Source organism: Uloborus diversus, chromosome 9 (genome assembly GCF_026930045.1).
Source record: "Uloborus diversus isolate 005 chromosome 9, Udiv.v.3.1, whole genome shotgun sequence".
In the NCBI taxonomy this organism is placed as follows: domain Eukaryota; kingdom Metazoa; phylum Arthropoda; class Arachnida; order Araneae; family Uloboridae; genus Uloborus; species Uloborus diversus.
Genome location: NC_072739.1, coordinates 46166523 through 46190983, shown reverse-complemented (window position 1 = coordinate 46190983; position 24461 = coordinate 46166523).

Sequence of the window (24461 nt, the reverse complement as noted above, 5' to 3'; positions counted from 1 at the left end):
TGGCCACTGTTGGTGATATTTAGAGAGTAAACTAGGAGTAAAAAGAAGTCATATGATGTAGACATCAGCTCATTTCCTTACAAGTACCAGGAGTGATGACCAGGAGCCTTCAGAAGTCTGGATAATTTCTTTATCAAGCGTTTTGTAAACTTATTCATGAATGATGCTTCTTGCGTTCAAAGAGACGCGGTAGCTCTTTGTCTATCCGCTGTTATTGAAGCAGTATCAAGATTAAAAAATGCGGGAATTAAACGGCATGCTAAAGGTTCAAAAGAAGGAAGTTCTTTTGTTCCTGCGTCGTTGAATTTACCTCATCATTAGTGAATTTAATTTTCCCCCTAATTCGGGGGTAAACCCCATTGTCTAGCATTAAAGGATTGACTTCCTGGCAAAGTCACAGAACACTCAGGATGTAAAATTGTGTACCTTCTCTGAGTTCCGTGCTCAGTTCTTCGGTTGCTCTTCCACCTTCCTGGCATCTTTTTGATTACCACCGAAGAGGCCCGTTGAAATGCAATCCCCGAAGGAAGGAGGAGGGTTAAAGGGAAAAGAGGCAAAAGCTCAACAAAAAGAATCTTCGGGGTTATTTTTACGGCTCTGATGATTTCGTCTCGGGCTGCTTTCTTTCCATAATGTAATGTGTGTGTGGCAATGAGCGCAGCGGCAACGCAGAAAGCGAATTCTGCCGAGATCCAAGCATTCTAGGTCGACAAAATTTCTTGAAGTTTTACCGAGTAATGATAAAATATCCTGGCTTTGGTTTCATTTGGTTGCGAACCTCAAAGCAGAGCACTATTTTGTTTATAAAGGCAAAATTTTAGGGGTCGATCAGGAGTTGTGATTCTACAGCTGTGTCCACGCTTTTGCAATACAGTGATTCTTTAGCGACGTAAAACGTGCTTTGTATTAATATTGGTCATTCCCACTTACAATTGTGAAGTGAATTCGAAGTGTTCGATATCAATTACGACTTTTGCCTCATTTTTGAGCAGCAATTTCAAATTCTATCCCAGATCCCTTAAACAAAGCAATTATCAAAAACCATGATTTCAGAAAGGAATAAAAGCAGTCTTTTGATTAGCAGTTTTTATTTACCCTTGCCAACAACAATCTCATCTTGAGCTAAGCTGTTCCTCTGCTGATGGCCAAAATCCAAATGGCAAGCATGAGTTAGTGGCCCCGTTCTTCAATGCCGAGCCCCTTTTTTGCCTATTGGAAACGAACGTGTGAGGATTTGGAAAAGTCTCTGCCTCCAGTGTCGAGACAATATTTCTGGAATGTCATAAAACATAACACTTCTATTGCATATTAAGGAAGGCAAATCATAAAAGATCAAGTATTTCAAAGTAATGCAGTATAGTAAAAAGTTTATCCTTTAACAGGAATCATTTTCTAAAGGTTTAGGCTATATTTTTCCTTTTAACTCTGGCCAACGGTCGAATAAATATCAGTAATCTAAAGAGATTGTAGTACCACATGACTTCTTAAATACTAGTTGCAACATGTTATTGGAATGAATGCCTCTTTGAAGTGGGAATCCGTCAAAATTTGCAACGTTTTGCAATAATTTTATTTACGTAATTATGTTTCCCATCAGTCCATACATTCATTTATTTTTCTGTCTGTATTTTAGAAACCTTCCAACCAATTCTCATCAAAAAAAATAAATTTTTTACTCATCGATCCGCGCATCAATTGCTTGCTGAGCAGAAAATTTGGTTATGATAGAATTGCATATGAATACAAAACTTGAACTTTGGCTAAATACGTACATCCAAGATGGCATTCGAATGTCTTTAGGCTAAATACGTACATCCAAAGATGGCATTCGAATGTATTAAGAACAGCCCTACAGCAGAGTACATTCAAATATAGCATAAGATTGACTTTCCTTTAAAGCCGCTGCAAGCAGTTGGTTGCAAAACGTGTACAATGCTAGCTCTGATTTAGTGACTTCAAAGTTTTAGGAGACGATTCGAAAATTTTTACGATAAACTTAGACCCGATTATTTCGAGTAGCTCTTTTCTTTAAACTTAATTTTATGGGTTGGTCAGGGATTGTGATTACCCTCAGAGCAATTCCAATTTCTTTCCCGTTTGCAGACTCCAAACGAAACTTGTGAATCGTCTGTTAGGAAGAAAATTTAGTTGAAATTACAGTTTTTAAATGTTAATAAAATTTTATTTACATTATAATTAAGCTTGCCTGACTACACATGTGCTAGAAGCTGTCTCATTGTCATCTGCAAGAATAAAACCCCGTTTCATAAGATAAATCCGAAATATTTATTCATTTTTACATACAGCCCTTTAAATTTGTAGTTCAAACAAATTTTCTATTAAAAAATAACTGCAAACATACTATCTTGAAAGTTGGATTTTAATCATAAAAGCATAAACCACACAGAATTAAAAATCTGTTCTGTTGGGAAAAGGTATACCAATGTGTCTTTTTATTGGCTTGTGAATCGCCAAATCAACTAATGGTCAGATATATTGTGTTCTATTCGGGAATTAATCTAATCTTTTTTCCTCGTTCACTAGCATCTGTATCTAATTATATTACCCTAAAATATACCTGAGCACCAAAATTAATTCTAAGTGATTATAATATTAACGATGTATGCTAAACTTTTTGATTGCTATTTAAAAACTCAATTGGATTGTTTTTAAACTCTTTTTTATTACAGATCACTTTAACAAAGTAATTATATATAAATCATGATTTGCAAATAGAATAAAAGCAATCCCTATAATTGCCGCGGCTTTACTCATTCTTGCCAACAGCAACCTCATCTTTAGCTCAGCTGCTCTTTTGCCGATGACCAATATCAAAATGACAAGCATGCGTTAGTGGCCCCGTTCTTCAATGCCGAGGCCCTTTTTTATCTATCGGAAACGAACATGTGAGGATTTGGAAAAGTCTCTGCCTCCCGTGTACGAAACAATATTTCTGGAATGTCATATTTTGCAATCTAAGTGCTATATTTTAAGGAGAAAAGTTACTTAAATGATCTTTTATGATTTGAAAATATAACAGTAGTGAAAAGTTTTATCCTCCGAGACCATCTAAACAATTTCTAAAGATTGCGGGTGTATTTTTTTTTTTTAAATTTATATATATATATATATATATATACATAGTCGAACTTTGAATACGTATCATCATTAGTTAAAATATATTGCAGTACCACAGGACTTCTTCCATAATACGAGCACTGGTTGCAATATGTTATTGGGGTTAATGACTCTTTGAAGTGGTAGTTCATAAAAATTTACAACGTGTTTCAGAAATTTCATTTACTAAATTATGTTTTCCCCTATTGTTAGTCCATTTATTTCTTTATTTTCTTATCATAATTTCAGAATCCTTCCGGTATAAATCTCATCATTAAAATCTATTTATTGTTCTCTATCCGTGCAACTTCTTACTGAGAAGCTCTTATTGACTCCGTACCGCTACGTGTTTCATCGTGCATCGCCGTTCGCGGTGGTCCTACATCCCACTTAGTCGATGCCATCCTTATTCCGAAATCTAAGTATTGGTTCGAAATAAATGTCGCTTATTGTTCCTTGCTGTCTCGCTCTCCAGAGATCTTGCACTATTAAAACTAAACAAGCCAAACCTTTCTGTCTCTGTTTCTTTGGGAAATTTCATCATTTCCGAGCCACCCCTTGGTGTTGCATTTTTAATGTCGTGCAGTGTACATTTTCCTCAATCAAAAATCGAGGTCATTAACCAAAGATCAATACAAAGAACTTTGTCAGATGAAAAATCAAAATGGTGGTCAGAGTCTAAACAATGCTGAGAGATTAAAAAAACGGTCGAATCCTTTATATTTAATCTAATTTTTATACTTTTTGAAACAGTGCTTGAGAGCACGTTTAGTCTGACCAACGTTACAAAGTCGACACTTGCTGGAGATGCTATAGAAATCAATGGGATGCTTCAAGTTTGTTAACTTCATCTTATTAAGAGGAGAAAAAGCAGTATCGAAAGCAAACTTCTTCATACCTTTGCAGCTAGATGACTTGGGTCATAAGGCAAAACAATACTATGGGGAGCTTTAGAAGGGGAAACCTTCCTAGAGTTAATTGCCTATTATAAATTAAATTAATAATGCTAGGAGATTAACCGCGATTTAAAGCAATAACTTTAAGATACGAAAGCTCAGCATTTAATGAATTGGAAGAACAGATATTCAAAGCCCTGAACACAAAAGCCTTAAATGAGGACAACTCTTTTACGGATAAGAGCATCTGTGAAGAGGTAGTGTAACAGTATAAGGCTTACGAAACACCATTGTCATAAATTCGTAATTGCTTTTAGTAATAAAGACGTACAAAAAAGAAATAACTATCTGTTTACATTTCAAATGGTGAATTGGCTGCTAGGATCGATAGAATTAAGAGTAGAGGGTAAAATCAAAGCAATTAGCATAGATCGAAAACGTTGTGTTTTCAAAAAGTTTAGCCTCATAATTTTGCACAATGACTTTTGAGCCATTAAAACTAAATAAACCAACCAACTAAATTGGTGCACATCCATATTACTTAAAATAGAACTGAAAGGGCATATCTATTGCTAAACCTTCAAACATGCGAATGTAAGCCCCATCGAATACAAATGTATTTGGCTCAAGGTAAGCAAGAGTAAGGGAAACAAGTTTATCAATCTCAAAACTGGAAAAATGTTACTCATAGAATCTCAATGTTATTCAATCCAATAACCGGTATGTTATTGAAAAGTGATTTCACATCAAAAGAAGCCATGAGGCTTAAAGTAACGTAACTTCTGGACCAAATCAACGCAATTTCCGACAGTAAAAGTTGGAAACTAAATAAATAGCTAGTTTGTATGAAGCTGTACCAATGTTTAAAACAATAGGGAGAAGAGATTCATTGGGTTTATATGAACCTTTGGTAGAGCATAAAACCTGGCACAGTACGTCAGATGGAATCGGACTTTTTGAAATCTCACTGATGATAGATTTCACAATATTTGTTAATCAGGTTAACCTCTCTAGAAGTAGGGTCTTTGTGAAGTGTCACATAAGGTCCAAACTGAATTAACGCATTACATTTATCCAAATATGAACGCTTTTATCAGCCTCAGAAACAACTAGATCAGGATAAGCACATAAACCGTTGACGGAAAATAAGCATGCTTGCTAAAAGTACTTGAAGTCAATTTGGAACTAAAATCCACAGTATTAGCAGTGAGATGACTTATTGTACTCTCTCAAAGTGTGAAAGCTTCCTCAATTGGAGCAACGAACTTAAAGAACGAAGGTTGAAACATGAAGCAACATTGTTACTTGATTCGAGAGCATTAAACTGATCTGAAGTTGCGACTTTAGAAGCTAGATTAAGAACTGCATTTTGAAACATCTGAGGAAAATTTCAGAAGAATGATTAGCAGAATCAGTAAAAAGAGACTCCAACTTTTTATGATCTATGCTTGAATGTAGACTGAAAAACACTATTCAAGCTTTTACTATCAACCAAATCCAAAATCAGAGATGGAAATCGAAAGTTTAAGATGTAAACCAAACTACTCATTTCGAAATTTTTCTTCGAGTTTCATGAGTAAGAGCTCTTAACACAGCGAACTTGGAGCGGAGAAGCACTTTTTTAATTTTCGGAGATGAACTGAAAGAAACAAACTTGGTAATAATACTCTTACGTTCTTTACGTATCGAAGGAAAAAGGATCCAAAAACCTATTTCTTCAGTTTAAGACTACGAAATATGTTCAGTTTAGATAATAAATTCACAATTGGCTTCAGAAGGCATTCGATCCTAAGTTAAATGAAAATCTATTGTTGATCTTAGCTATTGTTGGTGAATCTTTTTTCATTTTTAGCTAGCATCTGTAATCTATTGCCAAGAAAGCACACACAAATTGTTTCGACTACACTACAAACAGAACTTCTTTTTTAACTTTTAAACTAACTTTAATAGTAACCGAGGACTTATCAAATTCAAAACAATTCAGTTCTAGAACATCTTCAGAGAGTACGAAAGTGTGTGTGTGATTTCTAGATTACATCATATTTATTTATTGCGCATATCATGAACTTGTTTCTTTTCTTCTTTGTTTCACATCTTTTCGCGTTTGATTTCCAAAGTGCAGCTAACTCCAAAGTTTGCCTCAGGTGATAGAATTCTCACACAGCTTCCAAACCGAGTTTTAAGATAAAGCGAACAGCGTTTTCGTGCCAGTCCATTAAATGGAGCGTTATGATGTTCGAAAAGAAAATTTGCTTCCTTTTTCTTAAGTGAAGTTAAAGTAAAATACATTTTTTTTTCTTGCTTTTGTGTAATGAATCAGTAACTCAGTTTTTTTCATACTATGCCTTCATGGATCGATTTCTTTCTGAACTATATAATACGGAAAACAAGCTGCCTGAACTTGACTATAAAAATACTTGTTTTTAATGGATCAAGACTCAAGTTGTACTGCATCAATCGAAGTTTATTTCGTGAATATTTTTTCAGTCCTCTTCTCTCTAAGAACGATTTTTCCAAATTCACGTATTGAAGTGGGTTGAAAAACTGGGAAAAATATAAAACACAGCATATTTAAGAGTTACATAATCTTTAGATTTACAACCACCATCATTTGCGTAACATTCATATAAAACTTATACAACGCAACATTGTACCGAAGCTAAATTGTCGTAATGTGAAATGGTGGTCGTTCTTAGGAAGTTAGGTGAGTACTATGGGCTTTTCATTAGAATACTTCAACGAAGTTTTATACTTATTTCTCTCTTTAAAATACGCTAATATGTCGTTGCTACTTGTTCGGAGCAGTAAAATAAACTTTTAGGCAAACTTGGAAAATCATTCAAGACTTTGATTTTTAAGAATCCTAAGGCCTTAAATCACTTTGAGTTCAATCAACCACGTTGTAGGTAAGTTCTTCGACGCGTTACGTTTCACTTGAGAATCAGCAGTGAGAGCACATCTCTAAAAAAAACTCTTTAATGAAGCTGCACAATTGGTAGGTCGCATCCGCTCTTCTGTTGTTAAAAATGTATTTGATTTCAAATGTAACTTAATTAAAATTATTTTGAATAATTTTGAGATAAATCTTTCCCGTTTGCGATGGTTGGATCTCATGAACTCAAATAATCTTTACTAATAATATAGTTGAAAGTCTGAACCCTGTCAGGATGTCTGGATCTCTGTGACTCGCTTGACCGTTCAGCTGATTTCCATGAAATTTGGCACAAAATTAGTTTGTAGCATGGGAGTGTGCACCTTGAAGCGATTTTTCGAAAATTCAATTTTGTTCTTTTTCTATGATTTTATTTTTACCACCATTGGTGGATTTAATTCCTCTGAACTGAGCGAATTACCATCACATGGATAAGCAAATTAACATAGCATATTGGCGAGAAATTCATCATCCATTATTTATAACTATACAGGCGAACCAAATGACCTTTCAATTTTCTACTCCGGGCAAAGCCGTGTGGGTACCGCTCGTTATTATTAAAACGCAATCCCACTAGGCATTTTCCCATAGCATTAGCACCGAGACCAGGGGGAATTATGGCTAAATCTACTATTTGTGGATTTAAATTACTAGTGAACAGGGAGTACAAGTAGCTGTCTTTCAGTACTAGGAACCGGACTTATTTCACAGATCTGGATTAACATCAGTGTCATTAGTAAAACATTTAGCAGGATTGCTTGAGAAATTAAACATGAATCTGTGATCTTTGGGCCACGACTCAAGTGTCTTTTCTCATTGTCAATGACAAAACATTGAAGAATTTAGCAAACTTTTGATCAAGATTTAAGTACAGCATTTTCTGCACACAGTTTTTGTTTTCTCCCACCTCCAACTATCGCAAGAAAACAGATTCGATAGATCATTTCCCATTAAGCAGCGATTCCTGCAAAAGCTGCGTCCGAATGCATTTTCTCATGAAGTGATTCAACGTTACTAGCAAAGCATGGGCCGAGTTCATGGAGCAAGAAAAACCGCCATTATAATGCTTGAATCTTAAGCTCGTGACAATATGAGAATGAAAAGGCACTGATACCATTAAGCATCTTCTCTTTGTATTTGTATTAATGCAGAATATTTTAGAAAAGTAATAGTAATTATATTAACCAAACTCAATAAATGATCCATATTAATTTTGTCATCTTCAAATGCTACACGGTCAATTTTTGATGTCTAACACTCACAATCATGCAGTTATCGGTGAAAAGTGGCATTTCAATGAAAATAATAGTTGCAATGTAGTTTAACTCCTACATCTACTACATAACAGCTGCCCTTCTCAGCATTCATAGTTTTCAAGGTGTTGCAAATTTGCTTACTTTTCTTTACTGTAAGAAATAGAACTCTCGGAATCCCTGATAAATTGGTTACATCACCCTTTGTGATATGAAAAAAGTAAGCTTTAAACATTCAAGTGGATTTAGCAACAACCTTAGTTGTTCTAATGGTTGCTAATTTTCTCAGCCATTAACGGCTCTGGTTGAAAAATTATATCCTAAATTAATGCTAGGACTTACGCTTGTGCAGAGAGAAGGTTCTACCGTTTTACTACTAGAAATAATTATAGTTTTATCATTCAGAATTTTGACAATATCTCCCCGAAAGTAAATAACTCTCCCTTGTCTGCTTGTGGATCTATGTCCATAGGAACTGACCAAATTCTGAGGGATTGCAGCTATCCTCCTGCAGCTTTACGTTAAATACATTGGTTTCTGCCTTAAAGCTTGCAATTGTGGGCAAAGTTTGGTTAATTGACTAGTCAACTCGCTTACTATTTCATTTTGCACTCGTTTTCCATTACCGATTTCCGACTACCCGACTTAAGTCTCTTAAAATTTATTGTCTTCTCTTCTTGCGTAGCGATTGAAGTTGATCCCTTTGACGTACGTAGATATTACTTAAAACGAAACTGCAAAAGTCCGCTTTCAACCCTGAACTCTCAAAGTCCAGTCCCCTCCCCCACCTGCTCCTACTCGCTTTCAACTCCAAATCCACAGAAGTCGGGTTCGGAATTTTTTTTTTGAGGTAAATGAGCTCATAATTTTCTCTCTAAGTCCGCAACTCTGCCAGTGTATGCGAAATTTGACTTTTTGAGGTAAGAGTGAGTCGAAGGCTCCAAAATTCCTGGTGTCGGAGTCGGAGCCGGCAATTTCTCTTCCGACTCCGCAACCCTGATTTTCATCCGCAATGGCGAAGGTATAATTCGCTAGAATTATATAATGCACAAACATCAACAGATAATGAGAGATTGTCCCTGGCAGATCGGTCCTTGATATTCTTTGGACTTAAAGAATGCATTCCTTATTTGAAATCCAAATACCACCCACACAAAAGAAACTCCTTCCTCATTTATCAGTGTCAACATATTCCCTATCGCACTAACATATTTCCCCGAACTGTACTACTGTCCAGCAAAACACGCAACAGTTTCGCTTCGCTTGTCACTACTTTGCCACCTAGAATTGATTGATGACGAAAGCATAAATTACGATTGATCAAGGCACCAGACTCCAGAGAGAGTTGCAGTAACTAATATTCGGTCTGCATATCTCTATCATATATGCACCGCCATTTAGTAGGGAAATTTCGATTTGCATTCTGAGTTCTACGTGGTTCTCGTGACCTATTAAGTCTAATCTAGTTTGTTTTGTTGGTATAATTTTAATAAATATTTATATGAGTTCGTTCACTTTGGTAATTTTTTGCTTTACCTATTGAGGTAGGGTGTTATGCACCCTAGAAAAATTGAAAATTTTCAGCATTGTTAATTTACTTTTCAAGCCAATAATAATAATAAAAAGGTGAATGATCAATACGGAGTTAATTGAATACAGTTGAACATTTTGTTGTTTTGGGGTGAAATGAACCCTACATCCCGAAAAGAGTTACACTAAACGCAGTTTAAATTTTTGGTTACACAAATTTATTTTTGAAGTTTTCGTATTCTTTATAAGCCTATTATTTTTCTTCTACGTGACACAGTTAATTTTCAAATTCGTCTTTAAATAGCTTTATAATAGAAATTCCAATAGCTGCTTTTGTATACCAAGCTTTATAATGTTAACGTATAAATTGCGTTATTTGTATATATGCGTTAATATATGGCATATGAGTTATAAATTTTTCTGTTTAGTTTAATATTCATTATTTCACTTGTTGTCATTATTTTTGGGTTTCTCAACATAAAAGCCAGTGGATGATCAAAATTTTTTTCGAGTTTTTGGCACCAGATGAAAATGTGCTGTGAGTGGAAGACACCATTTGCACAAAAACTGCTGGATGAGTGACAAAATCACTGAAAACAACATCACATGTTTTTTTAACCATAACTTAAACGTAATCCGTGATACCTAGACAGAAACATTGCATTGTACAAACGTACATTTTAAGTAACTATAAATTAAAAAACAAACAAACTTACCAGGGTATAGACCGCACAAATCACGGTTTGTTGCAGTGCAACGAGAATTGATGCAATATTAATTAAATTTTGTTTAACCACTGTTACCTTGCATTTAATTTTAGTCTGTATTACGCGGGTTTTTTACGGCTAAGGGTATCCTTTAGCAGTTTTTTTTTTTTGTTTAATTTCAGTCTTCTAATTTCGCCAGGTGAGGTTGACATCATCGTTAAGTGACGTGAAAATAAGTATTTTTATGCATAAACAAATAGTTTTCGAGGTTTACTCAAGTGTATGATCATCGTAAAAGACATAATGCCAGGTTATTAAAAAAAAGTTGAGCATGTTTGCATAAAAGGTTGAAAAAAGGCAAGCCAGGGGTGTAACTGTTTTCAGCTATTAAAGTTAAAATGAAGCTACTTTGGAGAATTGACTGTGTGGGACAAATAAAAGACAATATTCTTTACGAATTAAGCTTAAAATAAAAATAATATAATTAGTTTTACTTAAATTTTCTATGCGCCGCTAAAATTCAAATAGCGTATATTCACCCGTATGCAAGAAATAGAAAGTTGGGGTTACATACACTCTATTGCAGCACTAGCGTTGCAAGAAAACATCTTCACTAGTTAAGGTTTTAAGGAACGATGTTCTAAACCCTGGTTGTATTTAGATGTTGTAGCACAATGCCTTCAATATCAATAAATTAAAAAAAAAGAAAAAAAACGTGACGCACTAGCGCAGACAGAAATTTTCTTTAAGAGTATGGGTTTGTGTTATAGTCATAAGTCTTAGTCATAACGTCCTTACATATCTTTAAAATACCATACAAGGATTGGCAATATCCATGAAACAAAAATTCTTATTGGTCGAATCCTCTCTTACTCGAATCCTCTTTTGCGCTGCTAACATAGCACAGTGTTGAGTCAATGGATATTGGTTTACCAGTACTGGGACCATTGACATCAAAATACATAATATATTTCTTAGTATAGGCAGGTTTTTAAATTGTGGAAGTCGAGAAATTAGGCAAAAAATTAGATGCCAATTTTAATTTAAAATTTTTTTTGCACAATTGCGTAGTTTCTTCCGCACGGACATATCAATCGTCACTAACAATAGTGACTTACCCGAGAAAAAAAATAGATACATATGTGTGTATATATATTGTAACAGATCCGGTGCGACTTCCTCTTTCTTGAAAGGACGACACAGTTCTTGAGAAAAACACAGGAGCTTTATTTACACTATGCACAGGAAAGATCGTTAACAACTGCTAAATTAATCATCAGCAATTAAGCAAATATCAATCAACACCGTAAACTCAGCGGTTACACACGTATTTTCATCCAAATACGAAAAACAACACAGCTGAATGCCTCGCAATAAACAGAGCTAATATACTCTCAGTACAAATTCTCAATCGAAACTGACTTTTTATCATGCGACGCGGCTTATTTATAGACATCGAAAAGTTTCCACAATATTCCAAAAGATTCCAGAAAATCGTAGACCGTTATTTTATTTCTTTCCATTCACAAATTTTATCATTCAGAAATAGGGGGAACGTATACTTCGGCCGAATGTACGGGGGCTGTATATTCATTACAAGAAACTATTTACAGGTTACGTTACTACAATAATTTTAGATGAAAGATAATTTAACAAACGCCGAATTTTGCTAGATTACGACAAATTAATCATAAAAATAATTACTATTTACAGAATTTGTAACTATATTTGGAGAAATTAAGAGTTTTTCTTGAGAACACGGCATATTATATATTCATGCAAGGACTGAAGTCCAAGGGCAAAATCCGCCGTCAGAAGCACTCAAAGCGGTATACAGGTGGTTTCTCCCCAGAAGCTTAAAGTGTGGTGAAAAATCCTCATCATCTGCACCATCCAAATGGTTTCCGCCTGGCTTTCAAGCAGTTTCTGGCATAATTTGATGCAGTAATTGGGTTCCAGTGGTTCCTTCATAATTCTTATCATTGAAATACCAGACGGGAGCAAAATCATTTTCATGTTCTTTTCTGTTGGATCCCTGGTCATGTGAGAATTTCGGGCAATGAAGCAGCCGATTCAGCTGCCAGAGCTGCTAGTATCCTGGTTGATGATACTGTCCCTTTTGATGACGTTAAAAACGCCATTTCAGAATGTCTTAACAGGCATTGGCAGAGGACTTGGAATCTTGAAACACAAAATAAATTGCATTCGATCCAACCCTCGACAAAAGGTTTCAAATCTTTACAACTTACCAGGAGAGAACAAGTTTTATTAAGTCGTCTTCGCATCGGTCATACTAAGTTCACCCATAAATACCTCTTATGCCGTGAACCAGCTCCAACTTGTTCTAAGTGTAACGTCAATCAGACAGTGTTGCATATTTTATGCAACTGCCCAAATTTTAATCAACTACGTTTTAAATACTTTAATGATTTTAACCCATCTTTGAAGGAGTTGCTGGGGGACCCACCCAATCGCAATTTGTACTCTTTCCTCCAGGAGATTGGATTCTCCTTTCTAATTTAGTGTTTGTCTCGTCATTATGTGATTCCGTCCTGTCTTTATTTTTCAAGACATTGTTTCATCTACTTTTTCTTTATTTACAATTTGCTTAAAGGTTTTTAACGTTTATTTGTTTTAAACGGCCGTCTTTTTTATTACTTGTACTTAAAGTTTTATTCTATTTCCTTCAAAATATACTTACTTTTACTTTATTTGACTATTTATAGATGAAAAATAAATGGTATTTGATAAAAAAAATCGTTTGGCGCAGCATAGCCTTCAATGGCTATTGCGCCATAAAAATCAAATAAACCAACCAGACTGGAGTCTTACACAATCAAACTACGTTTGCCAGCGACTAAAGCTATTGACAGAAGGGAAAATATCGCGTGTTTGGAAGAAGAGGGCCACATTACAAAATCTTTCATCGTATTTTTTATTCGCTTAAAGGCCTTCAAATGACGTTATCTTTGGAAAATAACAGATTTTTTGTTCAAATATTAACCATTGGATGGCAAAGCAAACTTATTTTTCCAAACACAAATTACTTGAAGAGTTCAACTTCAAACGCTTCTCAAGTAAAATTTCATTTTTTCTTATTGTGGGCACTCTTCTTCCAAATAAGAGATATGATACGCACAAAAGTTCAAGATTTGTTCAGGAAAACAAGCTTGGTTTATATCCATCAGATTTTCAGAAAATGAAAAAAAAATCAGGAACTCATCTAACAGCCCTTTTATTGCAGAAAGAAAAAAAGATTTTAACTTTTTTAAACCTCTTGTGAAAATCAGCATCCTACAGTGAATTAAAAATAACTGTGATATAAAAATTTTGACACAACAATGTTGGTTGAACTTCTCTTAAAAAAAAGAAAAAAAATAGAAAGCCTGTGGTCTCATTCTAGTCTGTTCAATTTAATCTTCCATTCACTGATGTGAATTGTGTAAATCAATATCCAGTATCTCTTTTCCTATTTGATAAATGTTAATAAATGGGTTTTTGTAAGCTGCTTTCGTTTTTTCCGCTGCACTATTGAAAGTTCGGTTTAAAGTTTTTCTTTTCCAAGTCTCGTTGTAGGTATTCTTTCTCCCGACATGCAAAACAGCTCTTTTCATTTTTCAAAATCTTTTTTGGATACTAGGTAGAGGTAGCAAATATAATTTATTTTTTTACTTAATAACTTTAATAAATAAAGGGGAAGTAATCAAAAATGAAATAACGGTTTAAAAAAAATACTACTTCTAATAAAAGATTGTAACCGTACTTGGGGGAAAAAGCAAAGTTTTCAAAGTTTAAAACCACGAAATAACTAACTTCCTTGCTTTTCATATATCTGAAGAGGAATAAATGGATTCAGAGATGTATGAGATATGGAAATCTCTTGAGCATATTTCGATAAATATTGAATTACCGAGTTGCAGGCTATTAGCCGTTAAGAAATGAAATTCCATTGAATTGAATATGTACTTCCAAAGATTGATATAAATATCTGTTGATCTTCTCAAATAGCAGTCCAATAAAAAGTTCATTGCAACCAGAATTTTTTACTTGTTATCCGAGATTTAGCTTAATACGGATCGATAAAATAAAAGTTTTGATATGCATTGATGATGACCTTTAGTTTGCTGAAGGCAAGACCTTTAATGTCATTCGCAATTTTCGTTTTTCGATGTAGAGATTTCCCATTTAGGGACTGTTGCATTTTCTTTTTGTTTCTTCTTTTGAAGTTTATTCATAAAGCTCCGATTCTATTATTTCCAGCTTTGAAGCATGCGGTTTGCCTTTAAAATGGGCTCGTTTCACGCAACGTAAGTAAAAACTATCTATTTTTTTTAGAACAAACGCAATTACGTGTATCCTTTAGGGACTGTTCACAAATATCAAACCTTTTTTTAATATTCCTTCCCAGTTTTCTCACGAAGTCGCATTTGTAGCGTTAAATACAGCTGAAACCGGCAGTGGCACGCACAGGATTTTTACAAGAAGAGGGTCCAGAGTTGAAAGTCGACCATGCTCGTATTATACCACTCCAATATGTCGTCTTTTTTTTATTTATCGATTGTCGGGAACAAAAAACATTTAAAAACGAAGTATCGAACAAAAAACTTTTCATTAATTAGACAAATAAATTAATGACATATGCTTCATTAAATTACCAGAGAGCACAGTAGTTTATGTAGGTTACTTTTTCGTAATTCAAAAATAAGAAAAGGTAAGCTATTTCAGGTAGACTGAGAATCTTCTTTCGCATCCAGAGTATTTTGTTTTTAGTCTTCACTTATAAGTTTCTCTCAATTTGTATTTTATAATGAAGTTTTATAATAATATAACTATTTCTAAAGGTGCCTTTCTCTTCGTCCCACTGTGCCCTTTGTCCTCTCCCAACCTGAGAAACTCTCGAAAATCAATCCTTTGAAAGGAAAATATTTATTACAAATGGCAAAGAACTTGACTAATTAATAACTAAGACAAAAAAAACTAAAAACGAAGAACAGGAAAAAGGAAAAGTGAATGTTTCATTTGACTTCTTGCTTTCCAGTACCGCTCGACCAGGGAAGTATCAATGGGTATTCAGTTGCCTGCAATATTCGAGTTGAACCGAACCATTTTCGGTCACTCGTGTGGTCTTTGCTAATTATATGTTAGCTACCAGTTTGTTTGGCACTCTTGGCTTCTTTAAGAGGTTTTCCGCCTCCAGCTCAGTTAGTCCTATGCCGGGCTGATGAGTGCTAATAAGCACGAAACTACAGTTTTCGGCTGGAATTGACGGAGCTGGCGGTGTATTTCATGTATCAAGGGGTGTTCAGTCAGTAGGAAATTGGTGACAGTCCATGAAGAGGAAACGCCTACAAAGGCTACATGACGATCCGCATAGACACTAATTTTAAAAAGACATCTAGCCAGCCAGGCAGTCATTTTGCACAGGAAGTCTAAACACAGTAACGGCTTTATACGGGGTCATTCTAATATTGAATTTGTATAGAAATGTCCAATTTTTGGAAGTGGGCAAGAGACCACAGTTTCTCTTAATGTCGAGAAGAAAACTGATTTTTGATCCGTTATAAGGTACAAAATGCGACATTACTGCGTGCTATTTTGAATTATTTGGTGTGCCCTGGACAACGCATAAAACGGCGAAGAGATCTTTTACTTTTTGTAAGATCAATACCAGCTTACTCTTACCTTTATTTTGCCCCAATATTCACTTGTTGCGAACCACTAATAACTTCGTCCGAAAATTTAATAGAAAAACTAGAGATCATTCAAAATCAACCCCTCAGGCTTATTCCTGGTGGGGTTGAGTGTATGCCAATTCAATGTTGCTCTTTATAAATATTAAACCACTGAAGACAAAGCTACCATCTGTGCGAAAAAATATTACATCTTGATGACACCTTTTGGAGTAACTACCGTAGATTTATGCCCTTTGCCGCAAAGTACGTTTACTTTTATCATCTCTTAACTTTATATAAATTATTTGAAATAATTAATCTTTTGGCGCAGTATAGCACTGAAGGGCTCTTGCGCCATTATAACTAAATAAACCAACCAACCTTTTGGAGTAATGATCAGAAACTACTTCAAAATCTTAAAATCCGAAGTGGTTTTGTCCATAGTGTTCTGACCTGCAAGAACACCCTTCATCTCTCTAATAGGAAAAAGCGTTGTACCTTGGGACACTGCTAATTTCTAAGAATCTATTTTTAGCTGCCATGTTTTTGTAATCTCTAATAGTAACCTTCACTGCTAAATGGTGCCATAGTAAAAATGAGCATCAAATGAGTAAAATTGAGGATTTTGTGAGAGAAAGAAATTTTTATGACTCCAAAGTAAATGTTTTCTTCATTTTCATTCCATTTTCTGTCTTTGTATTTGTAAATTTATTCAACTGAATTTTATTTTGTTATAAAAGAGAAGTTCTTGAAATCATTTGCCCATGAGAAAATAACGATAGTGCATCTAGATTTACCATCATTTTGGTTTTTCTTAAACCACGTGGTGATTGTACCTTGGGACAGCCAAACATTTTGTACCTTAGGACACGTTCCAAGGTACAAGGTGCATGTTCTTAATGATTAAGATATGTTTAGGAACATGGAACAATGTTCTAATCTTATGTAGTCTTTTAAACACATTTAATGTTTGATAATTACTCATAAAATATGTTTTTAGTTAATTATTGCAAAATTGGAGGGTCATATCCTTCTCTGGTATCTAACGAAGAGATATGTGCTAAAAGTTTTAAAAAATATGAAAAAGTGAATGTATTGGAAATGTCAAAGAAATAGCAGTTTTCTGCTAAAAATACGACTTTTTTAATACAAAAACCTATAGAGTTTATTTTTAACAAATAAGTAGTCAAAACGTGTCATTTATGTCATATTAAATAATCGTATTATGTTTTAGAAAGGTGCAATGAATATTGAAGAAAAAAATATTTAGGGTGTTCGCCTACCTTAAGTTCAGCTATGATGTTTTTCTTGAAATAATGTAACTTTACCCCCCCCCCCCATTTTAAAAGCGAAATCTGCTTAAGTTAAGCCTTCAATGAACGTTAACGATTTCTAACCATGGCGATTAAAATTTGTCCTCTTAAAAAGTATTACAACAACGAGTTAACCATGACAACGAGAATAAGCTGTCTGAAAATTCAGAGCATCAACTTTGGTCAAGTGAGGACAAGAAATTCGTGATTTAAAAAAAAAAAAAAAAAAAAGCGGGCACGTGTTTAGAGATTATAAGGAATCCATTTTTTGTCGTGACATATGCGAGTTTATGAGTAAAAATGCATCCGACATAAGCTCCGAATTAAAGAAAGAGATTCTTCATTTCTGATTTAATCGGTAAAACGAACGAAGTTTTACGCACGCGTTTTATACCTTCCTTGTAAGTACCCTACTTTTTTTTAATATTATTAAAAAGTATTGCACACTACAGAGATAATCCAATCATAGTGCCAAAAATAGCTCTTAAAACAATTTATATATTTTAAATATTAAAACATCTAGACTTATTATTGTAAAATGACATTTTAAAAATGTCTAAATCACGATAATGAAGGTTAAAAAGTTTAAAATTTAAAAAGACAAAAATTATCAACGTAGTTCAGTCTGGTAAAGAAATATTTTAAAACATGAACGACTCCTAAGAGTCCTATTAGGGGCAGCAAGTTGGATCGAATTAGCAATATCAGAGCAGTTAATAAAATTATTTAGTACTTTGTAGAAAAAAAAAGTAGACCCAAAAGTTCACAACAAGACAAGATGTTGTTGACCACTTTTTCGTTTCTTCATTCTTTTAAAATGATAGTTTTTCCAGTAAAACAGTTAAGTTACCGGATCCAGTTTAGCCTTGTCAATGTTAAGCATTTCCCTGCATGTCAAACATTACTAAGAAATATTATCAAATTATCATGCCATGGCACGAGTTTCATTGTTGATGACGTCAGAGCGTTTCTGGATCAATGAATTGGGTACTGTCTACAGTTAAAAGCGAAATAAATTTTAAACTTAAAATTTGCACACCTATTTATTCACTACTACATAGTAGTAAATGCTCGAAATTTTCGCTTCAGACAAATTGCGTACACATATAATACGAGTATGTACAGGAAATTTCTACTTAAGCGAGTTGTGCCGTTGACATTACTTGAAACTAAGATAGAGTAAAACTATAATTTCCTCTAAGGTTTATGATTGCAAGTATAAACTCATTCGCAAGTTTCATGAATTCTCAGCTGCTACTCAAGTGGGTGGTGTTCATTGGTATGAGCCATTCATTTCGCAAAGTAATGAAGGTGGGACGAAAGTTTGGAGGCAAAGTCACGTCTTTGATCTGAGTCAGGGTATTCATTACTCTTTGAAACTCTAGCCCTCGGAGCATTCATTAATGTTGGAATTTTACAGCAAGGTTTTAAAGAAAGCTTGAGAGTAAGTTCTTGGATTGAACTTCGTTGAAGAATGTTAGTGCTGAAAACGTGCTAGTAGTTCAAAATTAATATTTATCTCTTCAAAACTAAAACATAGATATTGTTTCATCCATTTTTTTCTTTAATGTTTTTAACGTTGTATCTTTTTATCGGCTGTCCTTTTTTAACACTAATACTAGTTTTATGCTTTTTTTACTTCAAAATATGCTTACTTTTTACACTTTATTCTTGAGTGAAAAATAAATAGTATATAATAAAAAATAGTTTGGCGCCACATAACCCTCAAGGGCTCTTGCGCTATTAAAATTTATTCAAGCAACCAACTAAAACTAAAATAAATTAAGTGCAGTAAAGAATATAAACTGTAACGAATTACTTTTACTTTTTACTGGTGAGGCGTTTTTCCCTAGGTAACTGGGGTTAAAGAAACATCCCCACCTCACCATTATATTTTCTTGTAAGCTCCATGCAAGTCAGCAAATGGGGGTTGGGGAAACAATGATTTTCGTGTGGTATATTTAGGTAAATGTAACTAAAATATTGACGTACGTAACGGTACTGCTACAATCGATTGATAAACACCGCTAAAATGATTTAAAATTGTCTTTCTTTAACTTCTCAAATTTTTGACGGTGCAAAAAGAAAAAAAAATCAGTTACAGTCACCCTACGTCCGTATCTAAGTTATAAAACATTAAGTTGTATTTCGTCAGTTGGAAGTTTAGGTACTAAATAGGAAACGTTACGCGCCTGTTTTGTTCCAAAAATTTTCATTGCATCTTTCGACTTGAATAGAAAGTACTCATTTGTAGTAATTATAAACGCCTTTTGACCTCAATAACTGAACACATGAGAAAACCTAGGACCAAAATCTAAACTTTATAGTTTAATAGTTATTAGAATTTTTCACGTTGTTGTGATAATGCTGTATCTTTATCTTTACTAATAATAAAGCTAAAGGTCTCTCTGTCTGGATGTTCGGATCGCTCTCTGTCTGGATCTCTGTAACGTGCGTAGTACTTAGAGCGTTCAGCTGATTTTCAAGAACTTTGGCGCAAAATTACTTTGTGTGCACCTCGAAGCGATTTTTCAAAAACTCGAATTTATTCTTTTTCTACTCCAATTTTAAGAACATTTTACCGAGCAAATTATCATAACGTGTAACATGGGCGAGCAAATTGGGGAGAAATTCACCATCCATTATTTGTATACAGGCGAACCAAATGACCTTTTAATTTTCTACTACGGACAAAGCCGTGCGTGTACAACTAGTAAGAAATAAATCTGATCATAAAAGATGAGCAAAATGAATGTTAGTATTAAAAGAAAAAAAAAAAAACCTAAAAGGTGAAAACAAAGAAGTTTTAAAATAAACTAATTTTAACTACCAGTGAGAAGACATCTGCTTGCAGCGCGATTATGGTTACTCCACACTGATAAACCTAAAACAAGGGCAAGTTTCTGTATCTTGGTTGTAAGAATATGTTGCTCTAGGTTGGGGAGATAACTTGGTGGGAGCGGGGTCTTCCTCAATACTTCATAAACTGTAAAGCTGAGGTATTAGTTTTTCGTTTTGGCCGCCATCAGCGAAAACTAAACAATGGGGTCTTCCATCAGTCAAAAGGGCTACTTTTAGTCACTAAAGTTGATAGAATAAGCAAAAAAAAGCATGAACCCTGAAAATACTTTCATTTTTCAAACATTTATTTTTTAAATGTCCGATTTTTCAAACAGGTAGTGGTCTTTATGGCGTCACAAGTGATGAAGTTCGGCGGGCCATACGCCTGATGCGATGAATGCTTACGCTTGCTGTCTACCACGTTTCCACGATATGATAAATCAAGAAGTGAATTAAATATTGCGCTATGCGCTAATGGCATTATTGAATGGCATTTCATCACTTGTGGTGTCATATGCAGAAGCGTAAAATATTAAATTGAATCTGCGCACTGATTAAAATAATGATTTAAAAATATTAAACTTTGTCAAATGATTTAAAAAATAGCCAAATCCTATGTTTTTAAGCATGTTTTTTCAGAAAAATATGATTTAAAAATTTCGGAAATGACCCCATGGACATTTTTACTGTTTTTCAAACTATAGCCGTTTAAATAAAATCTGATTTTTTAAATTATCACTCTCAAGCTCGCGAATATTTTGCACGGGTTAGTAAGTTTATTAAAGTTGATGCTACCCGAACGTTTTTAACGTCGTAACCAAGTTGTTGGTATATATGATTGAAAAGCGTTAGCTTTGTGCAAGGTAAATTAGATAAAAATGGAACGACGTTTAAAAGCACAAAAAGGAGAAAAAGTTTTTAAAAACGCAGACATGTTTCGGAGGCAATAGCCTCCTTCCTCAGTGCGAAATGAACAAATGAATGAGTCAAGGTCAATGTAGCGTTTAAATGCGTAACCGGAAAAGCATTGATCAATCAGCTATCAGCGAGTGCTGAAGCAAAATATGACTTATTCTAACATGTAAGATTGAATAAAATTGGAGAAAAATGCGGAACAGCAAAAGACTCATTGCAAAGATTATTTAAGTTTTTATGAATGTAAAAGGATTCCAGAAAATCTAATTCACCTACTGTAGTAGGTTTGCAAATGATCTTGGTCTTCGAAAAGACAAAATTGTGCCCTGTGTCCCAACAATGTTTAGCAATTGAAGATTTGTTCAGTTCCTGTTTTTTAACGTGGTTTTCATGTTGTTTCAAACGAAATTTAAGTGAACGCCTTGTCTGTCCCACGTAACCAATATTACATTGACAAGGAATGTGATATATGCCCCACTGATCAAGTGGTTGGATTGGGTCCTTCAGTTTGGAAAAAGAAAGTTTATTTATGGGTCTGTAAATTACGCGAAAGTCAAATTTACTGAGAATTCTAGAAATACGAAAAGAAATGTGTGGATAAAACGGTAAAACCACAAAATTTGTAGAAGAAAAACTACGTATGTTGGAGGTTTCATGCTTGAGGTATATATGCTCGAAGTTCTGCCCAGCTTGGGATAGTAACTTGTCCTTGATTCAATTTCATTATTTTGAAAACTGTTGGCTGTAAAAAAGATCGATAAAAAACTCTCCATCCTACCGTCACCTGTTGGAGACAGTTTAAGGTAAGAGTTATAAAGTCAATTTGAAGCAAAATGCTACCGATTTGTGTCTGGAATAGGGCGCAATATATGAAATTGTACCACTGTAAAAAAAAATGTAATAATTGGAGATCGCATAGAATATTGTTTTAAAATTTCTAATATTATAGGAAGCGTTAATGACGCTAAACAAATAAGATGTTACTGCCTTACTAGAAACTACTCGTCAAAATCATAATTTTTATTCACTCTCAAGTAGTCCATAATTAAAGTACTACATTTTAATTAATAATTTATCTTGAATGGTTAAAAAGTCGTGTGTTTTATAATAATGAAAAACGAATATTTCACACGCGTTAGATCATCAAAGTAGAAATGTACGACAAATCTCTCTTGCAAACACATTTACTTTTCCCACAGATTACAAGTTCTTAACATTTTTAACCATTAAAATAACAGAATCATTAAAATAATTTTCCTCCCTTATTTGTAATTTTAATTTCGTGCGGGATGTCACGGTTACGGCTACAGATTAAAATTTAAAACTTCCAGACGTTTAGATATTTCGCGCACTCGAGAAAATTTAGGTATAACAAAAAATCTTTCCAGCATTAACTTTCATGAGTTTCTTACATTACTAAAACCTGCTTAGATAAGAATGTTTTTGACGTTTTCAAAATCTTAAGGTTCTTATTTAAAATTCTTTTAAAATAAATCACGTAAGATATTATAAACATTGAAAAACTACGGATTCAATTGAAACATTTTTACGAAATTCGACTTAATGTACTCAAATAAAATTCTTGACTGACATACACACAAAAAAAAAAAAAAAAAAAAACAAATAATAATAATAATCGACATGAATGACAACTAGAGTTTTCAGTTCATTACAAGTAATTAGTTTCTGAACTACCTGAAATTGATCCAATCTCATTAACTACTAAAAGGTAATATAATAAATCAATACTATTAAAACTTGTGCGCGTCTGTCTATCTGTGTGTGTTTACAAGTTTGTAACCCTATCTCCACTGGACTGGCAATGTCTACAAAGTCGATACCGATGTTGTTGGATACAGGGCATCCTGGGATTCCCCTACCTTTAGGAGATTAGATTTCTCTCTTAGTGTTCATTCTTATTCATGTTTTTCACGTTACTCAAAATTAATTTTCAGTTTATCCTTCTGGTTTGCTATTCAAGATTTAAATTTTCGTTTGTTTGTTTATTTCGGCAATTAAAAAAAAAATCTAGAAGTTTTATATCCTTTGCTCCACAGTTACTCATTTTCAAGTATCTTTTTCTCATTTTTAACAATTGTTTTGAGCAGCAGAGTCTATTAAGGTTTTTGCGCCAAAACAATCCATTCGATCCAACCAAAAAGGGGTAATAATTCCGACCTGTCGGACCCCTCTGAACATTGAGCCGAACATCCAGGGGGTAAATCATCAATTGTCAACCGCCGCTGGCGGGATTGAGTACCCGAAGGTGGCAAACGGGAAATGGCGAGCGAAGCAGGAGGGGAAGGAGCCCCTTAGTTCTTATGATAGTGAAATGAGTTATGTTTTGAAACAAGGCTTATTTGTGAATCTTGAATTTTCTTCTTAGGTTGTAAAGTATTATAATGATTCAAAATTTTTCCAGAGCCCCCTCCCCACCAACAACCCCTCCCCCCGTGTCCGTTTACCTTGTCGTGGTGGGGGGCTTGCGGTGTGGTGAGTTCCGGGCGAGTTCTTGGGAGGAGTGATGAACCCCCAGTTGCTCAAACAGAATATCGGCGGGAAGGGATTTTTGTTTCCTTCCTTCCTTCATCACACTTACAAATTTGGACAAACCCCCTAAGCCAAGGTGTCTCTACCGTGCCCGTGGCTGCGTGGTACCAGGGGTAGTCGGTGCTTCAAACGGTTGACGTCAGGGATAGCAGGCGAACCCTGGTGTAAAAGCCTTACCCCTGTGCAGGGGGGCTACACAGAGGCTAGACCCCAGTTTTTCCCCTCAATTCTCAGGTTAATTTATGGATGATAACATAAAAAATACCTCTACCCCTTGTGGGGAGCGTCAGACAGCATCGCTTACATCTGTAAATTTTTTGTTATAAAAAGAAACGATAATCTCACATTTACTGCAGTTCCCCATTTTTAATAAATAAAGCCTTAGTAAATATTATTGGTGAATTCCAATCTGTAAAAAAAACACGTACTGGTGAATTATTAGTGGAAATAAAACATCCAAAACAAGTCCAACATATCCTGTCTATCAAACAATTAGGTCCATATCTTTGTACAGTTTCTCCACATTCAACATTAAACTTATCTCGGGGAATCATTTCGGAGCCGGACCTTCTATTTACACCAGAGAAGGAAATTCTAGATGAAATGAAGGACCAGCACGTAAGTGGAATGAAGAGGATTACTATTAAACGCAATGGCGTAATGCAGAATACGAAACATATTATTCTGACCTTTAGAACGCCTGTCCTCCCTTCACGTGTCAAAGCTGGATATCTC